A 20,222-nucleotide genomic window follows, 5' to 3' on the forward strand; every position below is an offset into this window, starting at 1 on the left:
AAATAGATTTGGTTTGCAAATAAAAGGAAAAATTTTAAATTTTAATGAGTAAAAATGGAAATCCATAGTGGGCTTGCCATTCTAGAAACAAACCCCTCTTTTCTCCTTCCAGAAATTGCCAACCCGTTCAATTTGTTCCTTATTTGCACAAAAGAATATCTTGCCCTGTTCTTAATTCTCTCTACTGATACACTCTCTTCCTTTTTCTTTTAGCCATTGGTTTTATTTTTGATCAAATCGAAGATCCATTTTTTAGTTTTATAGAATTTTTTAAGATCTAATGGCTAATGCCCTCTTGCCTTATCTGTCATTGTAATTAACAAATAACTATAAAGTGAAATAATTTAATTATTAAGCCTAATAATATAAAAAAGAGCCAAAACTTTTGCAAATATATTATTTAATTAAATTTAATGGGCCAAGTAAAATATAGTTCTAGCTTTTTTAACAAAATTTACTTGTTAAAAATTGAACGAAATTGATGTTAATTCAAAAATAAAGTTAATATTTAATAATATGAATTATTAAACTTAAAATACATTGCCTCAAATTAAAAAAATTATCCAATTTATCTATATTCTGATTATTTCAAAACAACCATAAAGGCAAATTTAATTAAAATTATAAAGTAAATAAAATTAATAATATTGTTGCTTTTTAAAAAACTTCCCTTCAATAATGTTATTCTATAAATTAAATTTTAAAGTATAGAAGTTGGTGATTATGTATTGGTTGGAAGATAAAAACAACAAAATAGAATTTATGAAAAAGAAAAGGTAAAATATAAAGATAGTTTGGATTTTTTTTTCTTTTTTAAAGATGACTTATGTTTCACTGCTGGTATCTTTTTATTCTTAATAGGGTAATAAATATTTTTTTATATAAAATTACTAATAAATCTCTAAAATCTTCTAAAATATTAAATGGTCTAGTTCCCATCAAAATTTAGTAGGTATAGAAATTATTTTTATTAAAATTATCACTATACTATTAAAAAATTTAAGTTTAAATTTCAGTCAAATGATTAGGATTCAATTAATTAAATTTGTTGAATTAAATGGAACTGTATTTTATAATTAACATTCAATATTGAATGTGTATAAAAATAAATATTCTGAGGTATACATTTAATCTGTTTAGTAGTTGGTGAATTTTAAGAGTGAATTTATCTTATCGAATAGCTATTATAATTTTTCTAAGTAAATAATAACATAGTAATTAATGAGCAAATCTTATTTTTTGTTTTTGTTGTTTGTACTAAAAATAGCTAAATTGCTTCCCTAAAAGGAAATATTTATTTAGAATATATGCATTTTTTATTTCCTAAAACACTCAAAATTGATTAAGGAGCACACTCCCTCTCCATATTGAATTTAAACTAAGCCAGCCAGAGAGTATTTTTGAAATAGATTTGGTTCGTAAATAAAATGAAAAATTTTAAATTTTAATGAGTAAAAATGGAAATCCAGATTGAGCTTGCCCATTCTAGAAACAAACCCCTCTTTTCTCCTTTCATAAATTGCTAACCCATTCAGTTTGTTCCTTATTTGCACAGCAAAATATCTTTCCCTATTCTTGATTCTCTCTGCTGGTGCGCTCTCTTCCTTTTTGTTTTAGCCATTGGTTTTATCTTTGATCAAATCGAAGATCCATTTTTTAGTTTTATAGAATTTTTTAAGATCTAAGGGCTAATGCCCCTTGCTTTATCTGTCATTGTAATTAATAAATAACTATAAAGTGAAATAATTAAATTATTAAGCCTAATAATATTAAAAAGAGTCAAAACTTTTGCAAATATATTATTTAATTCAATTTAATGGCCAATTAAAATATAGTTTTAACTTTTTAACAAAATTTACTTGTTAAAAATTGAATGAAATTGACGTTAATTCAAAAATGCAGTTAATATTTAATAATATGAATTATTAAACTTAAAATAAATTGCCTCAAATTAAAAAATTATCCAATTAATCTATATTCTGATTATTTCAAAACAATCATAAAAGGCAAATTTAATTAAAATTATAAAGTAAATAAAATTAATAATATTGTTGCTTTTTAAAAAACTTCCCTTCAATAATGTTATTCTATAAATTAAATTTTAAAGTATAGAAGTTGGTGATTATGTATTGGTTAGAAGATAAAAACAACAAAATAGAATTTATGAAAAAAAAAAGGCAAAATATAAAGACAGTTTTGATTTTTTTCTTTTTTAAAGATGACTTATGTTTCACTGCTGGTATCTTTCTTTTCTTAATAGGGTAGTAAATATTTGTTTATATAAAACTACTAATAAATCCCTAAAATCTTCTAAAATATTAAATGGTCTAGTTCCCATCAAAATTTAGTAGGTATAGAAATCATTTTTTTTAAATTATCATTGTAGTATACTATTAAAAAATTTAAGTTTAAATTTAAGTCAAATGATTATGATTCAATTAATTAAATTTATTGAATTAAATGGAACTATATTTTATAATTAAAATTCAATATTTAATGTGTATAAAAATAAATATTCTGAGGTATATATTTGATCAGTTTAGTAGTTGGTGAATTTTAGGAATGAATTTATCTTATCGAATAGATATTATAATTTTTCTAAGTAAATACTAACATAGCAATTAATGGGCAAATCTTATTTTTTGTTTTTGTTGTTTGTACCAAAAATAGCTAAATCGCTTCCCTAAAAGGAAATATTTATTTAGTATATATGTATTTTTTATTCCCTAAAATACTCAAAATTAATTAAGGAGCACACTCCTCTCCATATTTAATCTAAACTAAGCCAGCCAGAGAGTATTTTTGAAATAGATTTGGTTTGCAAATAAAAGGAAAAATTTAAAATTTTAATGAGTAAAAATGAAAATCCAGAGTGGGCTTGCCCATTCTAGAAGCAAAACCCCTAGTTTCTCCTTTCATAAATTGTCAACCCGTTCAGTTTGTTCCTTATTTGCATAGCAGAATATCTTTCCCTATTCTTGATTCTCTCTACTGGTGCGCTCTTTTCATTTTTCTTTTAGCCATTGGTTTTATCTTTGATCAAATCGAAGATCCATTTTTTAGTTTTATAAAATTTTTTAAGATCTAATGGCTAATGCCCCCTTGCCTTATCTGTCATTGTAATTGACAAATAACTATAAAGTGAAATAATTAAATTATTAAGCCTAATAATATAAAAAAGAGCCAAAACTTTTGCAAATATATTATTTAATTAAATTTAATGGGCCAATTAAAATATAGTTCTAACTTTTTAACAAAATTTACTTGTTAAAAATTGAATGAAATTTACGTTAATTCAAAAATGCAGTTAATATTTAATAATATAAATTATTAAACTTAAAAAACATTGCCTCAAATTAAAAAAATTATCCAATTTATCTATATTCTGATTATTTCTAAACAACCATAAAAGGCAAATTTAATTAAAATTATAAAGTAAATAAAATTAATGACATCGTTGCTTTTTAAAAAACTTCCGTTCAATAATGTTATTCTATAAATTAAATTTTAAAGTATAGAAGTTGGTGATTATGTATTGGTTGGAAGATAAAAACAGCAAAATAGAATTTATGAAAAAGAAAAGGCAAATTATAAAGACAGTTTAGATTTTTTTTCTTTTTTAAAGATGACTTATGTTTCACTGCTGGTATCTTTTTGTTCTTAATAGGGTAATAAATATTTGTTTATATAAAATTACTAATAAATCCCTAAAATCTTCAAAAATATTAAATGGTCTAGGTCCCATCAAAATTTAGTAGGTATAAAAATTAGTTTTTTTAAATTATCATTATACTATACTACTAAAAGATTTAAGTTTAAATTTCAGTCAAATGATTGGGATTTAATTAATTAAATTTATTGAATTAAATTGAACTGGATTTTATAATTAACATTCAATATTGAATGTGTATAAAAATAAATATTCTGAGGTATACATTTGATCTGTTTAGTAGTTGGTGAATTTTAAGAGTGAATTTATCTTATCGAATAGCTATTATAATTTTTGTAAGTAAATACTAACATAGTAATTAATGGGCAAATCTTATTTTTTGTTTTTGTTGTTTATACCAAAAATAACTAAATTGCTTCGCTAAAAGGAAATATTTATTTAGAATATATGCCTTTTTTATTTCCTAAAACACTCAAAATTGATTAAGGAGCACACTCCCTCTCCATATTGAATTTAAACTAAGCCAGCCAGAGAGTATTTTTGAAATAGATTTGGTTCGTAAATAAAATGAAAAATTTTAAATTTTAATGAGTAAAAATGGAAATCCAGATTGAGCTTGCCCATTCTAGAAACAAACCCCTCTTTTCTCCTTTCATAAATTGCTAACCCATTCAGTTTGTTCCTTATTTGCACAGCAAAATATCTTTCCCTATTCTTGATTCTCTCTGCTGGTACGCTCTCTTCCTTTTTGTTTTAGCCATTGGTTTTATCTTTGATCAAATCGAAGATCCATTTTTTAGTTTTATAGAATTTTTTAAGATCTAAGGGCTAATGCCCCTTGCTTTATCTGTCATTGTAATTAATAAATAACTATAAAGTGAAATAATTAAATTATTAAGCCTAATAATATTAAAAAGAGTCAAAACTTTTGCAAATATATTATTTAATTCAATTTAATGGCCAATTAAAATATAGTTTTAACTTTTTAACAAAATTTACTTGTTAAAAATTGAATGAAATTGACGTTAATTCAAAAATGCAGTTAATATTTAATAATATGAATTATTAAACTTAAAATAAATTGCCTCAAATTAAAAAAATTATCCAATTAATCTATATTCTGATTATTTGAAAACAATCATAAAAGGCAAATTTAATTAAAATTATAAAGTAAATAAAATTAATAATATTGTTGCTTTTTAAAAAACTTCCCTTCAATAATGTTATTCTATAAATTAAATTTTAAAGTATGGTAGTTGGTGATTATGTATTGGTTGGAAGATAAAAACAACAAAATAGAATTTATGAAAAAAAAGGCAAAATATAAAGACAGTTTTGATTTTTTTTTCTTTTTTAAAGATGACTTATGTTTCACTGCTGGTATCTTTTTTTTCTTAATAGGGTAGTAAATATTTGTTTATATAAAATTACTAATAAATCCCTAAAATCTTCTAAAATATTAAATGGTCTAGTTCCCATCAAAATTTAGTAGGTATAGAAATTATTTTTTTAAAAATTATCATTGTACTATATTATTAAAAATTTTAAGTTTAAATTTCAGTCAAATGATTAGGATTCAATTAATTAAATTTGTTGAATTAAATGGAACTGTATTTTATAATTAACATGCAATATTTAATGTGTATAAAAATAAATATTCTGAGGTATACATTTAATCTGTTTAGTAGTTGGTGAATTTTAAGAGTGAATTTATCTTATCGAATAGATATTATAATTTTTCTAAGTAAATACTAACATAGCAATTAATGGGCAAATCTTATTTTTTGTTTTTGGTGTTTGTACCAAAAATAGCTAAATTGCTTCCCTAAAAGGAAATATTTATTTAGTATATATGTATTTTTTATTTCCTAAAATATTCAAAATTAATTAAGGAGCACACTCCTCTCCATATTGAATCTAAACTAAGCCAGCCAGAGAGTATTTTTGAAATAGAATTGGTTTGCAAATAAAAGGAAAAATTTTAAATTTTAATGGGTAAAAATGGAAATCCAGAGTGGGCTTGCCCATTCTAGAAACAAACCCCTCTTTTCTCCTTTTAGCAATTGCCAACCCGTTCAGTTTGTTCCTTACTTGCACAGCAGAATATCTTTCCATTTTCATCATTCTCTCTACTGGTGCGCTCTCTCCCTTTTTGTTTTAGCCATTGGTTTTACCTTTGATCAAATCGAATATCAATTTCTTAGTTTTATAAAATTTTTTAAGATCTAATGGCTAATGCCCCCTTGCCTTATCTTTCGTTGTAATTAACGAATAACTATAAAGTGAAATAATTTAATTATTAAGCCTAATAATATAAAAAAGAGCCAAAACTTTTGCAAATATATTATTTAATTAAATTTAATGGGCCAGTTAAAATACAGTTCTAACTTTTTAACAAAATTTACTTGTTAAAAATTGAATGAAATTGACGTTAATTCAAAAATGCAGTTAATATTTAATAATATGAATTATTAAACTTAAAATACATTGTCTCAAATTAAAAAAATTATCCAATTTATCTATATTCTGATTATTTCAAAACAATCATAAAAGGCAAATTTAATTAAAATTATAAAGTAAATAAAATTAATAATATTGTTGCTTTTTAAAAAACTTCCCTTCAATAATGTTATTCTATAAATTAAATTTTAAAGTATAGAAGTTGGTGATTATGTATTGGTTGGAATATAAAAACAACAAAATAGAATTTATGAAAAAAAAAGTCAAAATATAAAGACAATTTTGATTTTTTTTCTTTTTTAAAGATGACTTATGTTTCACTGCTGGTATCTTTTTTTTCTTAATAGGGTAGTAAATATTGGCTCTTTTGCTCCTTGCTTCTTCTTTTTTATTGGCTCATGTGGAGTCTGATTATCAACTTCTTTCCCACTCAGCAATAGTATAGCACTGGCATTTTCTCTGGGATTCATGACTGTTTGTGATGGGAGCTTTCCAGAACCTTGAGCTTCAAGTTTGCTCACAGATGAAGCTAACTGACCAATTTGTCTCTCTATATTTTGAATGGTATTTCTAGTCTCCTGTTGAAACTGTTGGGTATTTTTACCCAAGGCCTTAACAATTTTATCAAGTGACATACCTTGATTTGAGGGAGGCGGAGGTGGAGGTGGTTGATTCACTTGTGGTCTTTGTTGATGGTATCGGTTTTGCACTGGTTGATTCCCATAACTCACATGGGATGATCTTGCCATCCTGGATTATAAGTATTAGAAAAGGGATCATACCTGCGTTGCGGTTGTCCATAATTTCCTACTGCATTAACATGTTGCATTGATTCATCCTCTTGTAATGCAGGACACATGTCAGTAGCATGACCCGAACCCGAACAAATCCCACATACCTTAGCAGTTTGCATTTTCCCTATAGCCAATTGCTCACCAAAGAAGTTAAATCAGAAGTCTGTTTCTCAAGGTTAGATGTACTTACCTCATTAGCCTTCATGGGTATGTGAGCCATTCTCATTCCAAACTGCTGAGAGTTTGCTGCCATGTTAGCAATCAGCCTCCTTGCTTCATCTGGTGTTTTGTCAACCAAAGGTCCTCCACTGACAGCATCTATCATATTGTGGTCCATTGGTAGAAATCCCTCAATAGAAATACTGAATCAACAGCTGCTCACTTATTTGATGATGGGGACAGCTTGCACACAACTTCTTAAATCGCTCCCAATACTCATACAAACTCTCTCCATTGTACTGCCGGATGCCACAAATTTCTTTTCTTATATTGGTAGCATGGGAAGCAGGAAAATACTTCTCCAGAAATATCTGCTTCATCCCATTCCATGAGTTGATGGATTCAGAAGGAAGATAATACAACCAATCCTTAGCTGTGCCTTCTAGTGAGAAGGGAAAAGCTCGAAGCTTGACTTGATCCTCTGAAACTCCTTGAGATTTCATGCTAGAACACACAACATGAAATTCTTTTAAATGCTTATGTGGATCCTCACCTACAAGACCATGAAACTTAGGCAACAAATGGATTAGTCTAGATCAACATTTAAAGCAGGGTATTGAATACACAAAGGCTGTTGGTTTAGATCAGGAGCAGCCAACTCTTTCAAATTCCTAGCAGCCTTGGTTTCATTTTCGGAATTTGAATCCAAATCCGAATCCAAACTTAACTCCCTTGGAGATTAGACTCCTTCAGATGTACTCGAAATCTGCTTAGCCTGCTTAGCCAATTTTCTCAACTGTTTAGCTATTTTTTCTACTTCTGGATCAAAGATCAACTCACCAGATTGAGAAGTTCTGGTCATATACAAAAAGAAATCAAAGTAAAAACAGAAAAATACCTCAAAACCCTAGAAAATGATGGAATTTGGCCTCAAGAGGGTGGGGCCAAAATATCCTTTGGATTTATTGGTCTTGACCAGAACGTTGTTTCCTTCAAAATAGGTATGAGCTGCCCTTCTAATTCAACCAAAAATCTATCGATGAATAGTAACACCGTAATTTTTTTTTTCAAAAACCTGAAAAAAGCAACAGTTCACAAACAAAATTAATAAAAGAATATCCTAACACTAAAAACACGAAATCTAATAAATTTCAATCCCCGGCAATGGCGCCAAAATTCTTTGATGGTTGTCAAATCCACCAGAAATGAAATTAACTGAAATCACTAATTATGGAATATTTTCTGCAGTAAGTGGTAAATCTAGGTCGAACCCTAGAGATTAAATTATTAAATATTGTGCACTTGTGTACTAAAAAAAGAAACAAAGGTTGGGGGAGGGAGGGTAATTCGCAATCCAAAGAAGAAATCAAAAATCCAAAATTAAGATCTAAAATTAAATAAGAAAGTCTCGAATTAAACAAACTTCAGTCCAAGGTAATTCGCATTCCAATACATTGATTCGATCATAGACAAAAGAAATACAATTATATCTTATTGAATACTTAACGTAGATTTACCAAACAGTGAGGTAAACCCCTGACTTCCTTATACTCATAAATTCGAGCCCAACACCCTTATTGACTCTAATTATTAACTGAATTGGTATTAAGCAATCCTCATCAAATTAATAACTGCTTTAAGAATAGGAAGTAGTTAAGCTGAACAACAATTTATAAAGCATAAATCATTTAATTCACCCTATTGTCTCCTTAGGTTATTATCGAAAACTTGGATCATAATCAATAAAACCTAATTGCTACTCCAGTTCAATCTTACACAACAATTACGAATTATGAAGATGAACTAGCAATTGATCACATCAAACAATTAACTAATAGGCCTTTTTAGCAAATCATTCAATAGATCAAAGACAATGAAATCAAAAAACAATAGATATTCAAAAAGACATAAATTAAATTAAGAACCTGATCTCACAAATCACGCATAAGAACTAGAATCCCTTGAACTGAATTAAAAACTTAGCCACTCATATTCATGGCTTATAGAAAAATAAAGAAAAATAAAGAAGAAATCTAAAAAGAGAATGGAGAATAAAGGTCTTCTATGGACTAAATTGGATGTGTTTTAGCTGCTGCCCAAAGATGCATTTATAATAAAAAACCTAATCCCAAAGATATGAACCAAACTAGGAAAAGTTTTGAAATTCAAAAGATAGATTTTTAGCCTACATTCACGTCTTTGAAATCAAGGCCGATTTTCAACAACTTTCTTTTCGAATCTATCTTTGCCCTCTTCAGGAAAGTTATAGCCCTATTTCTTAGCTTTTCAACGGGTACTCATTTGCCTAAATCTGAGTTCTACAGCCCAAGTTATGGCCCAAAAATCAGGACTGGTTCAGACAGACAGTCCAGCCCATAGTGACGACTTCATTGCCATTTTTGACAATTAAAATGGCCTTATCTTGCTTCTAGCCCTTCATAGAAGTTGTAGAGGTGGCTCTTAAGGTTCAATTGGGCTTGGGCTTGCTTCATTTGGACCTTTGGAACTCCAGATACAAAATAAATACTGAAACTGGTTGTGACAATTAAGTGTGGGCTTTTACAATAGATCCATAGCTCTTCCATTGGTCATGTTGCTGTTAGAATTTGGCAAAGTTTTCTTCATAGAAGTTGTCTTCTTTAATTCCCTTTTTGAATCACTCCATTTGGAGTTTTGTAACCCAAAATATGACTATTTGAATGGGGCTGGCTAGATTTGGTGTTACCCAGAATTCTAGGCATTTTTTGGATACTGACAGTTTTAGTGTGCTGACTACAGGTGACTTTTCAGATGGGTAATGGTCAAATTTGGGTTTGTTTTCTTCATGAAAGTTGTAGGGATATGTCTCAGCTTTCCATCGGTATAAGATTCAGGTCATTTGGACCTTCTTAGACCAAGTTATCGTCATTTAAGTAACTACTGTTTATTTGATCATTTTTGTGCAGGGTAGTGTGCCCAAATCCAGATTTGGCCTAATTGTTCACTATCCTAATGTCATTTTCTAGGCATGGTTCCTAAATGAAAAATGTGGCATTTTGTATCTATTTTCATTCCCAATTGACCTCACACCAATTGGGTTGGTAAATTTTTAGTTTTAGTCCCTAAAAGGGACCTAGGTCAAGCTGTCAGCATACTGACCCTAACTAATCCGAATTGAAACTTGGTTCTAGCAATTCACACACACCACAAATGGTCACAATTGACCATTTCTCAACTCAAGTAAGGTTAATGGCATCAATTAACCAATTCTCCAATTTTTTCCCAATTGTCAAAATACTCAAGTACCCTAATTACATAAAGTTCAAATCTAATGCATTCAAAACATATATGCACACTCCACATACATAAATCAACCTAAACAACCATTTAATTTCACCAAATTCCATCAATTCAAACCACACCTAAGGTTGGCCGAATTTCTAGTTACTCCCCCAACAAGTGTTTTCTTTTGATTTTAAGTTAAGATCTAAGCTAATTAAACTAAAAACATAAATATTAAACACAAATTTTCAATTCAACTACTAACCTCTTTTGTTTAATTTCTCCTTCTTCAAATCTCCTTTCTTTCCTCTTCTTTTTGTTGTCAATAGTTTTACCAAGCTTCAAAAATAAGGCTTAATGAAGGAATTTGTAGAATTTATGGTTAGTTTTGTGTTTTAAGAAGCTTGAAAGTAAACTTCCATGGAAGTTTTAGTGAAAGAGAGAGCCAGCCATATGGTGAAGAAGAAATGAAAATTTCTTTTATCCCTTTAATTGACTTAGTCAAATAGAATAATTAAATGGTAATTATTTATGAGGTAATGCTTAGGTCATGTAGGTGATGTCATTATTCTAATTTTCTTTTTTTTTCTTTTTCCTTTATTTTTCCATAGCTTCTTAATTTAATTCCCGATTCCGAAATTTTTTTTTCTCCGATTTTATTGCACAGCTAGGTCAGGAGTCAGCTCTAGGGGTGAATTGACCAAATTGCCCCTCACTAGTTCAATCCAGTTTGCAAGTTATTCGATATTTCTTCTGGATCCCTGACCTAATTATTTGACCTGTTTAACAACTCTTTTTCATGATTTTCTCTTTTCCATTGTGTTCGCAAAAGTCCTAAGGACTGCGGCGTCACATTTTCAGATTCAAAATTTGAGTTAAGGCTGACCTCGCAGTTACTTCCCGGGAAGGTCACCCATCGCTGTGACTCCCGACTCATTTAACTTTTTATGCTTTGTTTTTCTTCTTTATACTTAACTATTTGGTAATTACTAATTATTTGCATTCAGGGCTTATCTAAGTGTCTTAGATGTGATTCTAATCCCCTTAATTGTCCAGATCGATACCGATCACCGGAATCATAAAATGTACCAGGCTATACTCAGCCTCTGTAGTGGAATTTACAGTCATGCTCTATTTGGAACTCTTCCAAATGACTGCACCTCCATTAAAAATGAACACATACCCAGAGGTAGACTTTCTATCATCGATATTTGATTGAAAATCAGAATCAGTATAACCATCCAATTGCAAGTCACCACTTCCATATATCGAGAATAAATCCTTAGTTCTTCTCAAGTACTTAAGGATATTCTTGACAGCTATCCAGCGTTCCAAACCTAGATTGGATTGATACCTGCTAGTCAAACAAACAGCATATGCGATATCCGGCCTAGTACACAACATTGCATACATCAAACTTCCAATAACCGAAGCATATGGAATCCTGGCCATTTTATCTTTTTCTTCAGGTGTCTTAGGAGACATCTCTTTAGAAAGGTGGATACCATGTCTCACTGGTAACAATCCTCTTTTGGAATCAAGCATGTTAAACCTCTTTAACACATTTTCCAAATATAGACTTTGGTATAAACCAATTATTCTTTTTGCTCTATCTCTATAGATGCGAATCCCAAGAATATAGGTTACCTTGTAACACCCTCCCTGTAGCAACTCTGTACATTCTACTGTTCCGGTGACCAGTGTCGGTCCGGACAGTTAGAACGTTCGAAAAAATATTTAAACTAAAGTGAGGAACCATAATTAACTCAAATATTACTAAGCAAAATTTAGAAAAAATTTTAGAAATAAAATACAACCAAGTTAAATGAGCCGGTGCCCTAGCGATGGATAACCCAGTGGAAAGTTGTGGTTCTCGCAACTAGAAGCCCTAGACCAGGGGAAAAATTCATAAAATAATTTTTGGGACTCCAGAGAAGAGTCATTGAGGTTTTTATGGTATTAGAATACCAAGAAAATGCTTAGAAAATTTTTTCAATCGGTACAGACAATTTTAGTCTGTTAAGCCAAACGGAGGGCATTTTGGTCATTTTACCTTCAGAAGTGATTTTTTACCGACTTGTCCAGTTAAGTAAATAATTATTATGATCTAAAATATGAATAAATATTACTAAAAATTAAATTGAAAATGAATAGAAAAGAAAAGAAAAGAAAATGAAGGAAATTTGGAATTATGACCTCATGCTTATGTCATTACAATGCCTCCACCAATCACCATTCACTAAATACACTTAAAACACAAAAAAATGGCCTGAAAAATCAAAAGAAAATTCTGCTCCCTTCTTTCTTCTTCCTTTAGCCGAAAACCACTTCACACCCTTCCACCATTGAAGCTTCACCCAAGCTTCCAAACCTCTACCAAAACTACCTCAAAACCTCATCTTTCCTTCACAAAAATTTATCTCTACCACTAGAGCTAGACTTGGGCAGCCATTAGAAGAGGAGAAAGTGGAAGAAAGTGAGGTGTGAATAAGCTTAGAAAATCACCAAAGAGGTTAGTGCCATATTCTTTGCTTTTACATCTTTCTAAACATGAATTTAAGCTAAGTTAAGTTGAGAATTTGATAAAAATTGAATTAATGAGGCATGATTACGTTCCATGAAATTTTGGCAGCCTTGACATGAGTTAGGGTTAGGAGAATTCTTTGATTTAAAGTGACATATTAGCTGCCCCTAGTATAAATTATATGATTAGTATAGCAAATTAGGGGTAAGATGCATGAATTGGAGGCTTGGTCAATTAGGGTTAGGGTTTTGAAATTTAATTTTAGTGGTGGATGAAAATGGACATAAACTAAAGTTTTAATGGTCAATTAGTGACCGTTTGATTAGGAAATGAAGTGATTTGTGCCAAGGGAATTGAAGTTAGGTATGCTGCCCATGAGTGCCCTGCAGGTCTGGATGTGAGTCCAGCATGTTTGGGCAGCTATAAATGGAGTTATAGAGGTTCAATTGGTGCAAAGCCAATTGGACATGAAACTAGACACATAATGGCACCACTTTGGTGAAGAAACCTTGCCCAGAAAACCAAACCAAGTTGACCTAAAAATTGCCCTAATCCGGGTGACTTGCATTTTGCCTGGGCAAAATGACCAAATAAATAATATTTATTCATTTAGTCATAACTCAGTGTAGAAAGGTCCAATTGACCTGAAAGTTTACCAGTAGAAAGTTGAGATATAGATCTACAACTTTCATGAAGAACAAAAATCCAAATTCTGACTATAACCTAGTCAAATTGCCAACCAAACTTAGGTTACCAAATCTGGCAGAACCAGTTTTGCCCAGAATTTTGGATTCTGTCTAATCCCACCAGTTATGGTTTTTAGGCCATAACTTGAGCTACAAAACTCCAAATGGAGTGATTCAAAAAAGGAAATGTAACTAGACACAATAAGGAACAACTTTCATGAAGACAATTTTACCAAATTCCTACTGTACAAATGACCTATGGAATAGTAAACATGAGGCTTGAAATCTGAAAATTGTGAATAACTAACACTAAGCTTTGAAATGGAATTGGCAACTAATGCCAACAACTTTAGAATGCAAAATGTGGTATGTTGATAATATTTGAACCAATATACCTATTATCTATGAAAAAGTCAACATTTTAGTTGACTAATGAAATGAATAGTGACTTTACATATAAAGTACAAATATTCAAGAAATGACTTTGTAATATGCCCTAGTAGGCCTAATGTGATTGGTTTGGATAGGTTGGCATGTCGATAGGGTTCTGATAGTAGTACTACGTATGATGTATGGCTTCATTGCCATTCTGTGATGTGATAGCCTATGGCTATACTGATTATGATGTTTTACTTGGCTTTATGTCTTATTGCTTTTATAGCTTATTAGCCATTCTGTTTGCACATCGGGAGACACATTGTGACCGAAGGTGTGACGGCCTGAGGTACCTGGTACCCAGTGCTAGTTTACCCATTTATCCAGTCCGGTCAACTTGTATAGGTTACTTGGGCATGGAAAAGTATAACTGTAATTGAACTGATTATTAAAGAAAATACGAAAATTAAATATCAAGAATGATTACAATAAAATACAAAAAAGCTCAAAATCATCAAGAAAACAATTAACAAAATGCATGAAGAAGTTAATATCATAAAATATAATTAGCCTTCGACTAAACAATAAGTTAGTAATTATTTTTTTTATGAACATAATAACTAGGAAATTATTATTTTTATTTGCATATTATATTTTCTTGTATTATTGGCACCACTAAGCTTTATGCTTAGCGCATCGCTTTTGCAACGCGTAGGTACTGAAGATTTGGACAGAAGGCCTAGTAGACCACAGATTGGGTAAGGCCATTCACAGTTCTGCATAGTGTCCATGTCACCTCATAGACTACAGTGCATTGGAAGGACACTAGGTCTCATTTTGTATTTTGTGATTTTTGTAAATTTTGTTATTAAACTCTTATTTTATCATGTGTATTTGAAACAAATGTAATATAATTTTGTATTAATATAAGTACTTATAACTTGTGATTATAAATAACATATGAGAATTTATTTATGATTTGAGCCTGATGATGATGTGAAATGAATGAATGACAAATGGAGGAATTGTTAAGAAATTGTTGTAAATTGATGTGATACAAATGGAGTTTGAGAATGATTGGAAATTATTGGAAGTGTTTTTCATAGGTTCCGAAGAACTGTTTTATCCATTTTTAGCCGGTACTCCGTCGGATTTTCTATAAAATTTTCGGAACCCCAAATGAATTTATAATTTCAATAAAAGAATTAATGAGTTAAATTTCACAAATTGCACTTCATATCCATGAAGAAATAAATTAAGGAAGAATAAAAATGATTGAAATAAAATATGGTGTTCCGGTACACTGTGTGGCATATCTTGCTCAGTTACACTGTAGACGGGTAAGGGGTGTCACATAGCTCCCCTAAGTCTTTCATGGAGAATGTATTTTACAACCATACCTTTATAGTTGTCAACATACCTGTGTCATTTCCCATCAATAAAATGTCATCCACATATAAGACAAGGAAAGTGATAGCACTATCACTAACCTTATTATATACACATGGCTCATCCTCATTTATGATAAAACCAAATGACTTAATGGCTTCATCAAAATGGATGTTCCAACTCCTCGAAGCTTATTTTAATCCATAAATGGATCACTTTAGCTTGCATACCTTGGAACCATCTTGGGATTCAAAACCCCTAGGTTGTTCCATAAAAATGTTTTCTTCAATGTATCCATTGAGAAAAGCTATTTTGACATCCATCTGCCAAATCTCATAATCATAGTATGCAGCAATTACTAATAGAATCCTAATTGATTTAAGCATGGCAACAGGCGAGAAAGCCTCCTCATAGTCAATTCCTTGCCTTTGGCGAAACCCTTTCGCTACTAGCCTTGCTTTATAGGTCTCTACCTTTCCATCAGAACCAATTTTCTTCTTGAAAACCCATTTGTTCCCTATAGGTACAATACCTTCAGGTGGGTCAACAAGATCCCAAACTTGATTCTTATACTTGGAATCAATCTCAGATTTCATAGCATCAATCTATTTTAAAGAGTCTATATCTGATATAGCTTCTTCATAGCCAAATGGATCATTTCCATGATCTACTTCTTCATGAGTAAACAACTCTTGTTCTTCTTCATGAAGGAAACCATATCTTACTGGTGGGTGAGATACCCTGGTTGATCTACGAGGAACAGTTGTAGATGTTTCATTAATAGGTGTAGGTTGACTAGATGGATCTATATCCATCTAATCTGTTGGTTGGTCAGAATTCTCCAATTCTAACTCTATTTGCCTTCCTTTACCTCTTTCTTGAATAAACTGTTGTTCAAGAATTGTGGCATCTCTACTTACCACAACCTTTTGTGATGTAGACAAATAAAAATAATATCCAAAACTATCTTTTGGATATCCAACAAATCGACCCTTTTCTGATCTGGTTTCCAATTTATCAGTGTTTAGCTTTTTGACATAAGCTGGACAACCCTAAATCTTAACATGCTTAAGACTTGGTTTTCTTCCATGCCGTATCTCATAAGGTGTGGAAGATACTGATTTTGATGGAATCCTATTTAGAATATACGAAGTTGATTCTAATGCAAATCCCCAAAAGGAGATTGACATATCAGTATAACTCATCATACTATGTACCATATCCAATAGGGTACGATTTCTCCTTTCAGATACACCATTCAGCTGTGGTGTTCCTAGAGGAGTCAGCTAGGAAATAATGCCATACTCTCTCAAGTATTCATCAAATTCAGTACTCAAATATTCACCTCCACGATCTAATTGAAGAGCTTTAATACTTTTTCCTGTTTGATTTTCTACTTCCAATTTAAATTCTTTGAACTTTTCAAAGGATTCATGTTTGTATTTTATCAAATACAAATACCCAAACCTTGATTTATCATCAATAAAGGTAATAAAATAATGAAAACCGCCTCTAGCCATTTCTTTAAATGGACCACATACATCACTATATATTAGCTCAAAAATATTTTCAGCTCTTAGCCCTTGTCCAACAAAGGGTGATTTGGTCATTTTGCCTTGAAGGCAGGATTCCCAAGTTGGAGTAGGTTCAGAACCCAATGGGGATAGAATCTCCATTTTCTCCAGTTTTACAATCCTATCTTCTGCAACATGACCTAACCTTAAGTGCCAAATATATTTTGAACTTGAGTTGATTTTCACCATGGCATTGCATTCATTTAGATCACTTGCATTCAATTTGTGTTTGTCATTATTATCCATATAATAAAGACCATCATTCATATAACCCGAACCAACATATTTATTTCCAAAATAAATATTACAAACATCATCTGTGAACTGAAATTCATAGCCATTTCTAGTCAAACTAGATATAGAAATGATGTTCTTAAAAGCATCAGGTGCATATAAAATATTATCCAAACACAAAATATGTCCAGACATGTAAAAAGATTTAGATTCTATGGCTAAAGCTTCAACAGTTGAGCCATCGCCAATCCGGAGTCTAACATCTTGAGAACGCAAGCTGCTACTATTTGCTAGTTCCTGCATATCATAAGAAATGTGAGAACTGGCACCAATATCTAAAACCAAAGCTGTAGATGAACTGTGAGTATCATCAGAATCTAAATAACAAGATATGGACATACCTTCTGAAGGTGTATCCTTCTTGTCCTTCAGAGAAGCAAGATACTCTGGGCAGTTCCTTTTCTAGTGCCCATCCTGCTGGTAGTGAAAACACTTTCCTTTGCCTCCATTAGCTTTAGTCTTCCCTTTCTGTTTAGTTATTTTCTTAGAAGGACTAGGAATCTGAGGTTTCTTTTTCTTATTGCCCTTCTTCTTATTGGACTTTCCAGCAGAAGAAGATGCAATCAAGGCTACCTTTTTTCCTTTATTGCCCGGCATATTCTTTTGAGCAATAACTAGCATGTTAAGTAAACCAGCCAAGGCGCATTCCTTTTTAGTCATATGGAAATCTATTACAAAATTCCTAAAAGACTCAGGAAGGGACTGAAGGATCAAATCCGTTTGCAGTTGGAAATCCATGTTAAAGTCAAGATGTTCCAGCTGCTCAATCAGCCGAATCATCTTGTGGACATAATCACCAACATTCTGCCCCTCAGACATCCTCATGTGAAATAGCTGTCTAGATATCTCATACCTAGCATTCCTACTGTGCTCACCATACAACTCTTGTAGGTGAAGGAGGATCTCACTCGCACTCTGCATGTTCTCATGCTGCTTCTGTAACTCAGTACTCATAGAAGCAAGCATGTAACACTTGGCTCTCATATCATGCTCTTTCCACTTGTCCAAATTTTCATGTTCCTCTTGAGTGGCCTCTAGAGGTAAAGGACCAGGAACATTTGAGTCTAGAACATATCCTCTATATTCAAGGTTCAGGACAAGTTTCAAATTTCTTAGCCAATCAGATAGATTAGGTCCTGTCAACCTATTGCGATCAAGTATGCTTGCAAGGATATTGGATGGTGGTGGTTGTGGTGTGCTCATTATTATCAGAAAATTAACCGCATAAAATAACCAGATTAATTAGTAAATGTATCATGTAATTAACCAAAATGATTATGGTCTTTTAATCAAATTGCTCCTCCCACTAACTTAGCGAATCCTACACTTCCAAAGTAGAAAACGGAAATCCTAGTTGGATGGATTTCTAGTGGGTGATTGAATTCTTATAATCTTATTGATCATCCTCAGGTACATTCATTATTGGAATTACAATAAACTATAAGTGAGCAACTCCTTGCCCATCACATCTCATGTGAGGTTCAATCCTTTACCTAGCCTCTAATGCTCAAAATCTTAGGTACATCCATTATTGACTTATCTTGCATTAGTTAAGTTGATCCCATTGAGCCGGTAAACATGCAAATACTTTAAATGTCCTCTGGTACATCCAATATTGGCCACCAAACTATTTACATATTTACAACATCTTATGCTTAACAATTATTCTTAAGAAAATCTCTTAAATTAATTGCATCATATGCAAGTATTTAAAATTTCTTAAAATAATTGCCTCAATGGAGGGCCCATGTTATAATTACTTTAATTATACCATTTCTAACTTAATCATTTGTTTGGAAGATTTTGTGGTCGTCCTAATTGATATTATGGTCTCACTTTGCACATTATCCAATTAGCATGCATATATCATATACTTGCATACATTCCCATACATCTCATGCATTCATGGATAATAATAAATATGGTATGATCATGGACTTTCTAAGAGATTCAATTCTGAGCCACCAAGAATTGAATCATGGTATTCCTAGGTGCATTTCATTCATTCATATTGCAAGAGATGCTGAAGGAGTACATAATCAAAACTTGATCTTGAATTCCTCCCATTGGTCCCACCAATGCTCTTGACTTCCTTGATCTTCTTGCAATCCAATTACATAGTAATCCTTAGCATGCCAAGGCGAATTTACAAGAACTAAATAAATGAAATTACAACCCAAAAAATATTACAACCTTTATAATACATGCCCAAAATAAATTAAAATAAATTAATTAATTTACAACCGAAAGAAATATAAAAGAAATAAATCCAATCACATTGGTCTTTTATTATCCATGAGCATCCATCATACATATCACTATTTAATAATTAAATAAAACATACAAACTTAAATTAAATTGAATATCTCATATTTAACTTAAAAATCCAGATTTGAATATGATTCAAACAAATTTAAAAATTCAGATTTGAATCACATTTAAACAAATTTAAAAATTCAGGTTTGAATCACATTCAAACAAATTTAAAAATTCAGATTTGAATCAAAATTTAATTGTGATTAAAACTCCTAATTAAACACTTTAATTAGTCATGGGCCTAATTATGGGCCTTTGAAACCAAGCCCACAAACAAGCCCAAAGCCATGCGCATGGTTGGATGCACCAAACCATGCGTACTAATGGAGTTTATCTCCATGCCGCCACCTATTCCTTGCAACCAGCAATGAATCAATCATCTCATGATCAAATCACACAATTAAATCATATAATCAACAATCTAAATGACAAATATAGTGGCTCTGATACCAATTGAAGGAGCGGAAGCATGAAAAATATAAGTTTAGATCATTGAATTCAAAATTTTTCTTCTAGGATGTCATGCATCATGTAAGATTCATTGTTTATCTATTTGATTTCAATGTTAAATAGCATATTAAAACTCTTTTAATATGTTTTTGGATCTATATTTGCCATTTAAGATTTTAGAATTAACAGATTAATTCATTAGGACCCTAGATTAGATCAAGAACAAGAGCATTAACCTTTTGATGCACTGCTTTTGTGTTTGGCAACTTT

General features: G+C 31.1%; 1 non-coding gene across 1 annotated transcript; it reads left to right on the forward strand.

The window, feature by feature from the left end:
• The first annotated feature begins 7,308 nt into the window (after nt 1–7,308).
• Nucleotides 7,309–7,415, forward strand: LOC131180291 (small nucleolar RNA R71). The gene has a single exon (XR_009149067.1). It is a non-coding gene; the product is annotated as a small nucleolar RNA R71 (small nucleolar RNA).
• Nucleotides 7,416–20,222: the final 12,807 nt, after the last annotated feature.

This window comes from Hevea brasiliensis, chromosome 5 (genome assembly GCF_030052815.1).
Source record: "Hevea brasiliensis isolate MT/VB/25A 57/8 chromosome 5, ASM3005281v1, whole genome shotgun sequence".
In the NCBI taxonomy this organism is placed as follows: domain Eukaryota; kingdom Viridiplantae; phylum Streptophyta; class Magnoliopsida; order Malpighiales; family Euphorbiaceae; genus Hevea; species Hevea brasiliensis.